The sequence below is a fragment of the Euphorbia lathyris genome, chromosome 6 (assembly GCF_963576675.1).
Source record: "Euphorbia lathyris chromosome 6, ddEupLath1.1, whole genome shotgun sequence".
NCBI lineage: Eukaryota > Viridiplantae > Streptophyta > Magnoliopsida > Malpighiales > Euphorbiaceae > Euphorbia > Euphorbia lathyris.
Genome location: NC_088915.1, coordinates 34,202,092 through 34,216,169, shown reverse-complemented (window position 1 = coordinate 34,216,169; position 14,078 = coordinate 34,202,092).

Below are 14,078 nucleotides of genomic sequence, written 5' to 3'. Positions count from 1 at the left end.
GGCACTGTCTGTGTCATATCGGCTTGGGGAGCCATACGAGTTGACTGCCGTGGAAAAGGAAGTGAGGGAAAATAATCCCATGATGCCTCATGAGATGATCATTTATGAGGAACAATTAGAGGTTGAGATGTAGTTGTCTCTGCTCCCTTTCTTTGTGGAGCATGAGTGAAATGTTCACTTGAATAATGATGCTGCAACTAAATAAAGAAGTGGGTTGTGTATTGATATGAACTGATTTCGTTTGTATGAAGCTTGCATGTATGAAGCATAGTCACATAGTGAAGCATAGTCATATAGTCAATTAAATCTCCTTTACTATGTACCTTCCACTTGGTTTGTTATCTTATGGAAAAGCATTCAATATGGTGATGAAGTTTATGATTCTAACACCACAAGTTTATGATTTTAAGCTTGTGGTGACAGTTTCATAAACTGCATCATCATACTCTCTTTTCAACTAGTACAATCCAAGTGGAAGGTACATAGTAATGGAGATTCGAGTTGTGGAACTGCTTAGTGCTAGTTGTATGAAGCATGTAGTCAAGGGTTGTGAACTTTTATATCAATTTAGGCTACTTATATGTTCTGTGAGTGGCCATAATCTTATAAGGAAGGGTTATGTTGGTATAAACTGATTGGTTGCGTGTATGATGCTGTTGTGGGTGATGCTGAGATAGGTATGAAGCATATATAGTAAATGGATATATTTGTTTCATTGACATATATGTGAGTTATATTGCTATGATCTGATCCTGTTTATGGTTGATGTTCTGTTTAGGAAGCTAGAACTAACTATGAGTATATGTATGAAGCATGATCCTGTTTATGGTTGAATACGTATGAACTGATTAGCCATGCTCTTATACTATATATGTTTATTGAGTATGTGTATGAAGCATGATACTACAAGTTATATTGGTATATGAACTGACTAAGTATGGCCATGCTCTGAGTATATGTGATTGTCCATACTCTTACACTTTGAATGTTCATTGAGTATGTATGAAGCATGTAGTAAAGGGTTATGAGTAAAATTGTATCCATACTCTTATACTTTATATGTTCATTGAGCATGTATGAAGCATGTAGTAAAGGGTCATGAAGCATGTGGACGATTCGTATTGATGGTCCCTAATACGACGAATAGTTCTAGGGGGGTTGAATAGAACTAATGGATAATTTAAACATTTAAAACTTTTCTTACTTAAGTTAATTGCAACATAGAGGGCAATTCTCGGAATTAGAGGCAACTTCAGTCTACTGAGGTTTTCAGTCTACTGAGATTGATTATGCTTTTGATAATTCCACTGAGAGGACAACTCTTTTAATAGAGGCTCTGAAGATCTTTTAGTACATATGATATTTAAAATATATGCATAGAATATTCAGAGTGATAAATATGAGAAAAAGAGTTAGAGCATCCAAATATTCAGAGGAAGTAAAAGGCAATAGAAGGGAAAGAAGTTACTCAGTAGATTTATACTAGTTCAGCCTTTTGTCTACGTCCAGTCCTTAGAATACCTTCTTCTAGCTTTAATCTTTTATATAACTCTTTTAGAGGTAGAGCATTGATGCGCCTCGGAGCTATCGCTCGATGAGACTTACTAAGGGATAAGTGTACCCCGTCGCTACCAAGTAATAATCTGGACAAGTCCAGGTATCGAATCCACAGGATTTATTCCACAAGTACCAAACTACTCGGTGTCTAATGTTATCTAGGCTATGGGGGGTTGAGATTGAGTTTGTTTAAGTTAAACTACTCCTAATTAAATTAAAGCTACTCCTAATTAAGTTATTCTACTCCTAAGTGATCCTTAAATAATGTAATTCACCTGAGATGAAATGTCGTGATACGATAATATCAAATTCTGTCTATTTTATCAACCAATTGTTAATCTAATACGAGTCACTTATGCCTAAGGTGATTAACCCTACTTATCCTTTTATGGTTCCTAGCATGTGATTCCCTTGTAAGACCGAAACTAGCTCTAAGGCTCAGAAATTTGGGCTTAATCTTCTATAAGGTCGTCAATCTTATAGGCTCTGACTTGGTCAGATTCAGCTCGTAATATGTGCCAAGTAATTGTTTGGATTTATGAACGAGTTAACCCAGAAAGGCAAAGCGTAAGACATAGATTAAATAAAGCAATCAATTGAACAAAATAAAAACTTGAGTTAATATTAAAGATGAAGAATGTATTTGTCACGACGATGCAATTAGCCTAGGATTCATAAAATGGATCAGAGGCAAACATAATATAAAGAGAAGAAATCCCTTTCAGGGAACCTGTCGACCAATTCAGACGTCTTCCTAGAACTTGAAGGATGGAGCCTTGAATAATCTTCGTGGAACGCGGAGGTTGGATGTTCTTCAATAGCAGACAGAAGGAAGGAGAAGATTCTTCAAGGATGGAGGGTAGGGTTTCTTTACAAAATAAAAAGGATATCTTAAAATACAAATACAATGTTCTATTTATAGCTGTGGTTTGATGCCTAAACCTAGTCTGATTTGTTTCTCGATGCAAGTGAAAGAGTGGGGATGCAAACGTGAAGTCGTGGGGCCGGGAATTAGTCAAAAGACTAATTCCCGCAGGCCAGCTCGTCGAGCTAGCCCCTGGCCACCATCTCGGTGAGCTGGCCTACAGATGCCAGTTCGGCAGGCTGAACATGCCCAATTCACCGAGCGACTGCCGGGGGTCCATCAGACGTGATTTTTGCCCAAAATTGATCCTGTTTTGACCTGCACACGCACATAAACTCCAAACAACGTTAGTCCGAAGGCTAAATTGACCCACTAGTCGTCAGATTTGAGTAAAAACTCCGTTTGGTGCGACCTTTGGTGGATCAATTAGCCGAAATAAATAAGTGGCAGTTCACGTGTGTGCTATTTTGGCAATATTTACCTGAAAACAATCAGAAAATGGCTAGAAACTACAAAAGTAAATAAAACATATACTAAAACTAACTAACACGTACACATGCATAAAAGTGCGAGAATTTCTCGCTTATTGAATGAAAACTAAACAAAACCACCCTAAAACCTGTACGTAAAGCTAGGGGTTTTCGACCCCTATCAAATCTCCTCACACTTAAAACTTTACTTGTCCCTAAGTAAACTAAAAACTAAACCTGCAATCACTGGCCAAGCTAGAAAAAGCTCATGGTCTTACTAGGTGCCTGACACAATTTCGAGCATCTGTAATTACATGTATTCGGAAGTACAAAATAGAGACACGATATCCAGAAGCCACATTTCAATTATCACAGGTTATATGCTTAAGAAAATGATACATGTTCAATTAAACGAGCTTTAGGGGACAGTTAATTAAAACACCTCACCATTGGTAGTTCACTCAATTCACAGAATATTTAGTGGCTTAAGTGTTTACTCTCGGCTTATGTTCTTGCTTAGGATTATGGTGAATTTCAACGTTCATCCAAGTACCTCTACTTTGCTACATGACTCCGACAATATCAAAAATGGCCTCGATATGGGGTTGTAATGCGGTTAGAAAAGGTTATAGGTACAACAAAGGTTAGGAATTTCAGCACTAGAAAAACAAGGCTAAATGGCTTTTAGCAAATATAAAGGGAACGAGCTTTTATTTTTCTTTTTTTCTGAGACCTTTGATTTTAAGAACCGGGAAATGATGTTTTTCCCTTTTGTTTGTCTCTTTTCTTTCTTTTCTCTTTTTTTTTCTGGTGCAGACCGTTTGATTGGTCCTTTTCAAGCAATTGTGCTCGTTCACCTCTTAGCCTTTCGGCTTGCTCTTATAATGCCATAAACAAAGAAAAAGTGTTGAAATGAAACAAAAACTCGAGTGGATGCTCGTTCACCTCTTAGCCTTTCGGCTTGCTCTTATAATGCCATAAACAAAGAAAAAGTGTTGAAATGAAACAAAAACTCGAGTGGAGTTTTGCAAAAATTCGGGTTAGGGAACAAACTAAGTGATAGTTTGCAAAAATAAGGGTTAGGAAAGAAAGAAAAACTATAAACTATAAAAATTAAGGCTCGAAGGGGCTTCCTAAAGTGGATGAAAAAGATAAAAATAAGAAGAGGGTTAATTCTAATAAGGCTAATTCATCGTCTACTGTCTCAAATCACTGCGTGCAGACTTAACTCAGTATTAGGTGCAAAATCTGTAATCCTTCACAAGTCAAAGCATACACACAAAAATATCAAGAAAAAGAGTTTTTTGATGTTCGCTCTTGGGCTCAAATTCAGCTCACAATTCTTTGGGTTTTCTTTTTGTGTTCATTAGTTCTCCCCAAGCTCAAGTTTAATATCACATGCCTTCAATTCTTAAGTTATCTACCTAAGTAATGATTTTAGCATTTCTTCAAAAGTAGGGTCTAGATGCAATCTTAGCTCATGTCTTTACAGATACAAGGACTGTGTCCTACACCTAAACTAGTTAACATGCAATTTTAGATTCGGTTCTCAATCCCTAGAGACAAATAACGAAGTTTAACTTCGAAGAAAGTTGGTTTTTAGGCCTTAAAACATGCAAAACACACTAAAAACACTAAAAACTAAACTAGACACGACGCAACAAAAATTTAAAATTTATACAATTTTTGTAAGTTTGTCTACCCCTCCTCACACTTAAATCTTGCAATAAGTTCCAACATTGCAATTCAAACAAAAAAGTGCATATGTAAAGAGTTAGGGTGGAGAAGACAACTTAATGTCACATTGCAATTGCCAAAAACTTGATGATTGGCACTGCCGTTTTTTTAATAGATAAACAGAAATCTATAATTGAATTAAAGAAAAACAGACCTGAAAAGTTTAATTAAAACTTGGGTTGCCTCCCAAGAAGTGCTGCTTTTATAGTCGGTTAGCTCGACATAGAGTTCCTTCCTAGGTATAAGCTTCTATCCGTGTTAGGAACTCGAATTCCTTAACAAATAACCCGTACCCGCAAAATAGAATAGGAGCCTCTATAACGAGTTTAACGAAAATAAGAGGCCAAATTTAAACAGGTTATGGAAAAGTTTGGTTTGCTCCCTTTTGGATTCTCTTAGTAGGTCGAAGAGAATGAAAACTTGTGAGCATGAAGCAAACCCAAACTTTTCTAACTTTTGAGGAAAAGGTAGTTGAGATACACAAGTTTTGATTTGATCGTTTATATCTATCACATGATTTAGGATTTCAGATTTTAAACCGGGGTTGCTTACCGCTTCCAGTTCCTCACTTACTTTGAGTGATGCATGCTATAGTGGGCTTGGTTCTACCTTGTTATCGTTCCTTAAAGAGATGGCTTGAGTTGATTCCCTTCGTGGGATTTCTATGTTTTCCTTTAGGCTTGAAAGAGCATCTTGGGATTGCTCCTGCCTCTCATGGTTCATTTGAGCCAATTGGTCGCTCAAGTCCTTGCAAAACGCCTCATTGATTGCAAGTCGGGCTGACATTTCTTTCAAAAGGGACAACATCTCATCTTGTGAAGTAGAGGGTTATGGAGGAACTTGGCTTGCTCTTTCATAAGGAAACGTTCCCAATTCGTTTTCCATGTACTCATTAACAAACCTATTTGGAGGCCTCAACATGTTAGGGTTCCCGTAGGACATATTTGAGTGTTGAGGTCTCCTCCAATCATTATCATAAAAGCTATAAGAATTGGGGTTAGAATTGTACCTTTGGTGATTACCCACAAAACTTACACTTTTACTAGTGTTGAGGCTCGGTTTAACCATTAAGATATCCATTTTCTTATTTAACTCGACCATAGAGGGATTGGGAGCTGATGTGCCTCAGAGCAATTGCCCAACGAGACTCACTAAGGGATAAGTGTACCCCGTCGTTATCAAGTAATAATCTGGACAAGTCCAGGTATCGAATCCACAGGATTTACTCCTACAAGTTTCGAGCTACTAAGCTTCTATAGTTATCTAGGCTGTGGGGGGTTTGAGATTGAGTTTTGTTTATATTAATCTACTCCTAATTAAGTTATTTTACTCCTAAGTGATTTTTTTAACAATGTAATTGCCCTGAGGAAAGTGTAGTGATACAATAATATTAAATTCAACCTAATTCATTAATCAATTGTTAACCTAATCTGAGTCGCTTTTACCTAAGGCGATTAACCTTACTTATCCTTCTGTGGTTCCTAGTGCGTGATTCCCTTGTAAGGCCGAAACTAGCTCTAAGGCTCAGTAATTTGAGCTTAATCTTCCATATGGTCGTCAATCATATGGGCTCTGACTAGGCCAGATTCAGCTTGCAATATGCGCCAAGTATATGTTTGGACTTATGAATGAGTTAAATCAATTAAGCAAAGCGTAAGACAAAGATTAAATCATACAATCAATTGAACAAAATAAGAAACTAAATTAATATTAAAGGTGAAAAGTATTGTCACGAAGATACAATGAGCCTAGGATTCATAACATGGATAAGAGGCAAACATAATATAAAAGAAAAAGAAAATCCCTTTCAGGGAACCTGTCTACCAATGCAGGCGTCTTCCTAGGACTTAAGGATGGAGCCTTGAATAATCCTCGGGGAGCGGAGCTTGAAGGTTCTTCAATGGTGGATGGAAGAGGTGGAGAAGATTCTTCAAGGAGGAGAGCTAGGGTTTTTACAAAAGATCAAAGATAATTAATTTACAATAGAAAAGTCTTATTTATAGTTGCGGTTTGAGTCCAATAACTAAACGGATTTGTTTCCTCTTGGACGTGACGAAGTGGGGATGAGTTCGTGAAGTGGTGGGGGCGGGAATCAGTCAAAAGACTGATTCCCAAGGCCCAGCTCGCTGAGCTGGCCTCTGATGACCAGCTCGCTGAGCTGGCCTATAAAGGCCAGTTCGACGAGCGACAAACGCCCAAACGCACCGAGCGATTGTCGGGGGTCCCCAAGACACGATTTTTGCCCGAAATTGCTCATGTTTTGACCTGCACACGCACATAAACTCCAAACGACGTCAGTTCAAAGGCTAAATTGACCCACCAGTCGCTATATTCGAGTAAAAACTCCGTTTAGTGCGACCTTTGGTGGATCATTTAGCCAAAGTAAATAATTGATAGTTAACGTACGTGCTATTTTGGCAATATTTGCCCAAAAACAACCAGAAAACGACTTCAAACTACCAAAAGTAAATAAAACATATATAAAACCTAACTAACATGCACACATGCATAAAAATGCGAGAATTGCTCGCTTATTGAATGAAAACTAGACAAACTAACCTAAAAACCGTAGATAAAGATAGGGTTTTCGACCCCTATCAGGAGCCTCATTCTCCAGGGCAGGAATGTATTGTCTTGATGGGATAGTAAACTTTTGAGCTTGCCACTCGACTCTTTCTTGCCAATTCATTAATCAAATAATGCCGAGAAAAAGTGAAGTTCTACAACACAAAAGTTCATAAGTAAAATTTTACAACTATAGAGTTAATATAGACAAAAGGCAAAAACTATAATCACTAACAGAAAATTACAACTATAAACAATAAGCTAATGAGTTTAGGTTAAAACTATAAACACAAGATAAACTACAACTATCAACAAGTGTTTAATGTATAGCTATGAACAAATATAAAAGAATGAAAGTATAAATAATTATACACAAATACAATGCCTAAAGTAACAAATTCGACCTTTGGTTAGATATTGCAGGAAAATAAATCCCCGACAACGGTGCCAAAAACTTGATGTGCCTCGGAGCTACCGCTCGATGAGACTCACTAAGGGATAAGTGTACATCATCACTACCAAGTAATAATCTAGACAAGTCCAGGTATCGAATCCACAGGATTTATTCCACAAGTACCAAACTACTCGACGTCTAATGTTATCTAGGCTATGGGGGGGTTTGAGATTGAGTTTGTTTAAGTTAAAGTACTCCTAATTAAATTAAAGCTACTCCTAATCAAGTTATTCTACTCCTAAGGGATCCTTAAATAATGTAATTAACCTGAGATGAAACGTGGTGATACGATAATATCAAATTCTGTCTATTTTGTCAACCAATTGTTAACCTAATCCGAGTCACTTGTGCCTAAGGCGATTAACCCTACTTATCCTTCTATGGTTCCTAGCGCGTGATTCCCCTGTAAAGCCGAAACTAGCTCTAAGGCTCAGAAATTTGGGCTAAATCTTCTATAAGGTCGTCAATCTTATAGGCTCTGACAAAGTCAGATTCAGCTCGCAATATGTGCTAAGTAATTGTTTGGATTTATGAATGAGTTAACCCAGAAAGGAAAAGCGTAAGACACATATTAAATAAAGCAATCAATTGAACAAAATAAAAACTTGAATTAATATTAAAGATGAAGAATGTGTTTGTCACGATGATACAATTAGCCTAGGATTCATAGAATGGATCAAAGGCAAACAGAATATAAAAGAAAAGAAATCCCTTTCAGGGAACCTGTCGACCAATGCAAGCGTCTTCCTAGGACTTGAAGGATGGAGCCTTGAATAATCTTCGTGGAACGCGGAGGTTGGATGTTCTTCAATGGCAGACGGAAGGAAGGAGAAGATTCTTCAAGGATGGAGGCTAGGGTTTCTTTACAAAATAAAAAGGATATCTTAAAATACAAATACAATGTTCTATTTACAGCTGCAGTTTGAAGCGTAAACCTAGTCTTATTTGTTTCCTGATGCAGGTGGAAGAGTGGGGACGCAAACGTGAAGTCGTGGGGCCGGGAAAAGACTAATTCCCACAGGCTAGCTCGTCAAGCTGGGCAAGCCAGATCGTCGAGCTGGCCCCTGGCTGCCAGCTCGACGAGCTGGGCATGGCCAGCTCGTCGAACTGGCAAGGCCAGCTCACCGAGCTAGCCTATAAAGGCCAGTTCGGCGGGCTGAACATGCCTAATTCATTGAGCGATTGCCGGAGGTCCCCGAGACGCGATTTTCGCCCAAAATTGATCATGTTTTGACCTGTACACACACATAAACTCCAAACGACTTTAGTCCAAAGGCTAAATTGACCCGGCAGTCGTCAGATTTGAGTAAAAACTCCGTTTGGTGCGACCTTTGGTGGATCAATTAGCCGAAATAAATAAGTGGCAGTTCACGTGTGTGCTATTTTGGCGATATTTGTCTGAAAACAATAAAAAAACGACTAGAAACTACAAAATTAAATAAAACATATGCTAAAACTAACTAACATGCACACATGCATAAAAGTGCGAGAATTTCTCGCTTTTTTTTTGAAGAAGAATTGCTCGCTTATTGAATGAAAACTAAACAAAACCATCCTAAAAACCGTACCTAAAGGTAGGGGTTTTCGACCCCTATCAAGCATAAACCTTTTACAATATAGTCTAAGCTTGAGTAAAATACCTTCATTTACTACAACACTCAACTACAACACTCTTTGATGCCTATAACCGAAGCAACAACATAACTTCTGAATTTACAATAGAAATATTTAGATGTGAAATATACTTGAACTAATCTCTCTCCCTCTAAATGATTACATGAATATAAAGGTGCTTTGTGTATTTGCTCTTGTTTTTCACTTTTGCAATGCATCTCTTTTAACCTTGATGATCAATTGTGAATTAGGAGCTTGGACTTGACTTTTATGGGTGGAGCATTCAAACTAGTCGTTTGAATCAGAAGACGGTCGTTGAGAAGAAACAACTTCTAGTCTTCTTTGGAGCTTCTGACTTGTGCACATGTTTTGCCAATTAAGGAAACTAGTTGTTTCTTTCTTTAGAGGATAGTTGGCCGTTGAGATCTTCGGGAATGATTGTCTTCTGAGTCATGCTTCTGATAGACTTGGCGTTTCCAAATCGATGATTGCAGAAAGAGTTAGGATTCTGACAGTCTTATATCTTTTAAATATTTGCTAGATCGGGAAGTCTTTTGTCCGACTTTTAGTGTGGGCTTCTGGTTTTGTGCTTTTCGGCTTGGACCTTTAATTCCTTTTAAGGCTTTTTAGCTAACTTTTGTATTTAGTCCTTAATGCCTTATTCAATAAGAACCACTTAGATAAAATTGTTAGTATATAAGGACATTAAATTGATTCTAAATTTTAATACCTTGAGGGATCTAAATCCTTAAATTTTTTTTTATCATAATCAAAACTTCATCAAAATTGGGTTTCAACACGGATGTGCTGGGTAATGGTGGTCTGAATCGGAATGTATCAAATATGGAAATGATGTTGTGTCTTCAGAGTTTGATGGTTTTTCATTTTCTGTTCAGGCTGCAGGTGATGAATCATGTGTTGGGTAATGCTCATGGTGGACTACTGCGGAATGTATCAAATATGGAAATGGTGTTTGTTGTGTCTTCAGAGTTTTCGATGGTTCTTCATTTTCTATTTAGGATGCATATGATGAATCATGGGCTTCTCAGATTGATACGGTTGGTTCATGTTCAGTTCGACATGTTGCTAAAAGTTCACGTCCTGCTCAGACTTCTAGCGTTCTGTTGGGAATTGCTGGTTCAAATGGTTATAGTGGTCATGGGATAAATTTAGACAAGTGTATTTGGTTGCTTCCTAGTTTCAGTATCTATAAACTTAACTAACATTTGTTGGTTCATTTGGTATATGGTGGACATGGATTGTAATAGGTTAGTCTTTATATCTGATGGTGGTCTAATTGGTTCAACATTGTTAGTTCTACATGCAAAGCTATTAGCGATTCTTTATTACAACGTTGTGGTTCGTGATTGTGGATATCATACTATTTCGATAGCATCTGATTCAGTTTCAGCGATTCAATTGCTTGAAGGTGATTTAATTTTATTAAATTGGTTGGATGTTATTATGGACAACATTTTTGAAGTGACACGTACCTATAAATCAATTAAGTTTGTGCACGATAAATGATAAGCCAACACTACTACCCATATTTTAACTGATCGGGCACAATCTCTTTTGAATATGAAAATTTTGTTAAAAATTGTGATTAAAGATTTTCTTTTATAGGTTTGTTTATCTATTTAGAATGATTCTATTCCTTAGCTTCTTTAAAAAAAAACAAAGGGCATGCGGAGAAATATATATAATTTGAAAAAAAAAAGGTTAATGATGAGAAAATAGAAAGATAGATACGGAATACACGTGGAATAAAATAAGTAGACAACGTATAGAGAGACAGATAGGAGGACAGTACGGGAAGGGGCTTTAAGTTTAAGCGGAAAATGTAGTATAAAAGTAATTGAAGAAGCGCCACGTGTAAAATCAGGCTGGCAAGCAGTTACACTCCTATCCGGTGCATGAAGTTGACAGGTGGCGAAATATAACTGCCACGTGACAAACTAGGGCTAACGTTAACTATGGTTACTTTTAGCAGCACAAAATGTCTGGTATTGAAAGGAAGAAAATGGAAACGTGGGAGGAGGCAAAGGACACGTTGAGAATGGGGGGAATGACTTCTGTTCAAATTTATAATTCCTTTTCTTTTTCTTTTTATATAATTCTTTTCTCCTTTTCTTGTTTCTATTTTTTTTTACTGTAGTTTCTATTTTGCTTAAAATATAATTAGGTATCTAATTTATACTTTCAAGGTCTATTAATTATCTAACTTTCTATTTTATCTAAAACGTGTTTATTCAAAATACGGAACTAAACAATGTGTTACATAAAAGAATGAAGATTAACAAATTATTTACCCTAAAACTAATAAGCAAGTTAATTTTATTTTTGCTAAACAAATGTTTCCAGTAATCTTCGTTTGAGTCGTCCATTGTTTTTCATAAATTTTTGCAACCAAATATTTACAAGTGAGATAAAAGAAGTTTAGAGAGGGAAAAAAAATGTTTGTTTTCATAAACATATATTCTAACATTTAAATTATTAAGAAAATTGAATGTATTTGAGTGAGTAATATTTAGAGTCCGTTTGGTTTATATGTTGTTTATTATTGTTTACTATTGTAAAAGCATAGATTCAATACTTTTCTTTTTTTTTTAAAAAAGCTATTTTTTTTATGTATACCAAACGCCTAAAATTGACATTTTTAATATAACAAAAGGCAAGGATTCCAATCCTCTCCTGTCAACAAAAAAACAGAAGAGGATCAGTTAATTAAATCCCACCCCTTCATTAAACTTGTAGGGCTGGGATTTAAATTAATAAAATAACTCTAATTTCTTACCTTAAAACTTAAAAATAATAACAGTCCCAGTAAAAAAAACAAGTGAAATTGTTAGAATTTTTTTTACGGTATATTCCAATTCTTTTTTGCTGTGTTGCGTCATCACTTTCTCTTCCTCATCTCTCTTCTTCATCTCTCCTCTCTCTCTCTCTCAATTTCTCATAAATTGATGGAAAATCATGGAAAATCTATGAATATTCATCCTTAATCTGTCAGGTTTCAACTTGCATCAATTTATATTACTGTTCTTCCTTTCTTTCTGATCATTGCTTATTTCTGATACTTTCAGCAGGTATCTTTGTGTAATTGGCCGGTGAACCGGACAGCCTTTCTTATGTTCGTGTATTTGACTCTCAATCTAATATGTGGGTAGTTTACTCTCCCATTTCTTATCATTATTGTAATTTCTACTAATTGTGAATGAATCTTTATCTTTACTGCCAAAAGGAAAAAAATTGAAAGAAACTTGAGATTCAAAAAATACCCATCTATGGTGGAGCATTTTTCTGGCCGATTGGAGTATTTCTACTAATTACTGCATTAGCTTGTTCCACCTTTTCCTTTCTTCCAACTGGCATTAACAGATATTTAAGTCTTATACAGATCCTTTAAGAGATGCAAAACGTAAATAAGTCAACCAAATAGTATTTAATAAATTCAAATACTTGTTTATTATCAATCAATCTTAGCAAACCTTTATTGTATTTCAACAATAGTTTCCTTCAATATGCCACTGAAACTTAACTTGATAATTGTCTTTCTATATCATTAACTAGTACAGATTGAGTAAGCTTGTATTAATAGCCACAATTAATGGCCAAAGTGATGAAATTCACATTTAGAACTTTCCTTGCAGATCTAGTGCTTTTGCGATATGTGCAAAGTCCTGTTATGGTATGAGTGTCCCTCTTAATGCATACAAGATTGTAGTGGCTTCAGTGTGTTGTAGAATACCTTGAGATATATGAAACTATTGAGGAAGTGAATACTGTCTACAAAATTGAAGTCTTCTTTAGTTCTAACATCTTCCTTAGCCAGAAAGACTCAATAATTATTAAAACTGGTCGGCCATTTCAATTAGATAGTGTTCCGTGTAGTTTTATGCTATTGAGAGCAGCAATTCAATTAGAATGCGGAGATAGAAATTATTTATTCCACTGATATCAATCTTCAATTAATTTTAGTCTCTAAAAAGCTGTCTAGCAATTTTGATACCTCAAGGATGGAGCTTTATCTTTTTATTCATGTTTCATATGATTTAATTTTACTAAACCTGTTACCCATTTACAAAACACAAGAACTGAGATCAATAGTATTAAAAAACACAAGCACAAATTCTTATTGTTGATCAGATCCAAAAGATAGAAAGTATAATAACTTTGAACATTTTGTCCATTCCTATTTCTAATTTAGCATAAAAAACCAAACTCATTCAAAAATATTGCGTTGAATTAAACCACTAAAGTTTTGCACATGATGCATATAATTTGACGTTGATACTTGTCTTTCATTATCCATTGCCTGTCAGAATACAAAAAAAAAAGTTACATTTATATTAGATTTCTAAATATTCTTATAAGTTATTAGTTGACATATAATATATTAGAAAAAGGAAAAACAAATTATTACCATTAGGAGTTCACTGTATCCTCCAATTGGTATTGACGCATCATTTATTCCCTATAAGCAATTAGACCAAATTTTTTTAACAAACTCAATATAAGAGTTCAATTAAAAAAAACATATCAAGTGTCATAGATAATTTTATATTTTACCTGGTTATAATGTACTTGGTCAATTGTCTGAGGAGGTGCTAGAAACTCATTTGATCTCTGTATATCAAAGTATAACCATGAAATAATAATTATAAATTATATCAATTAAGGATAGAAATAATAAAGTAGAACAAAAAGATGTATTTAGATGTGTATATATATATAGAGAGAGAGAGAGAAAGAGAGTTTGAGAAACCTGATTAGCAACAATTGCATTGTTGTTCATCCAATTTGCTGAATTTGC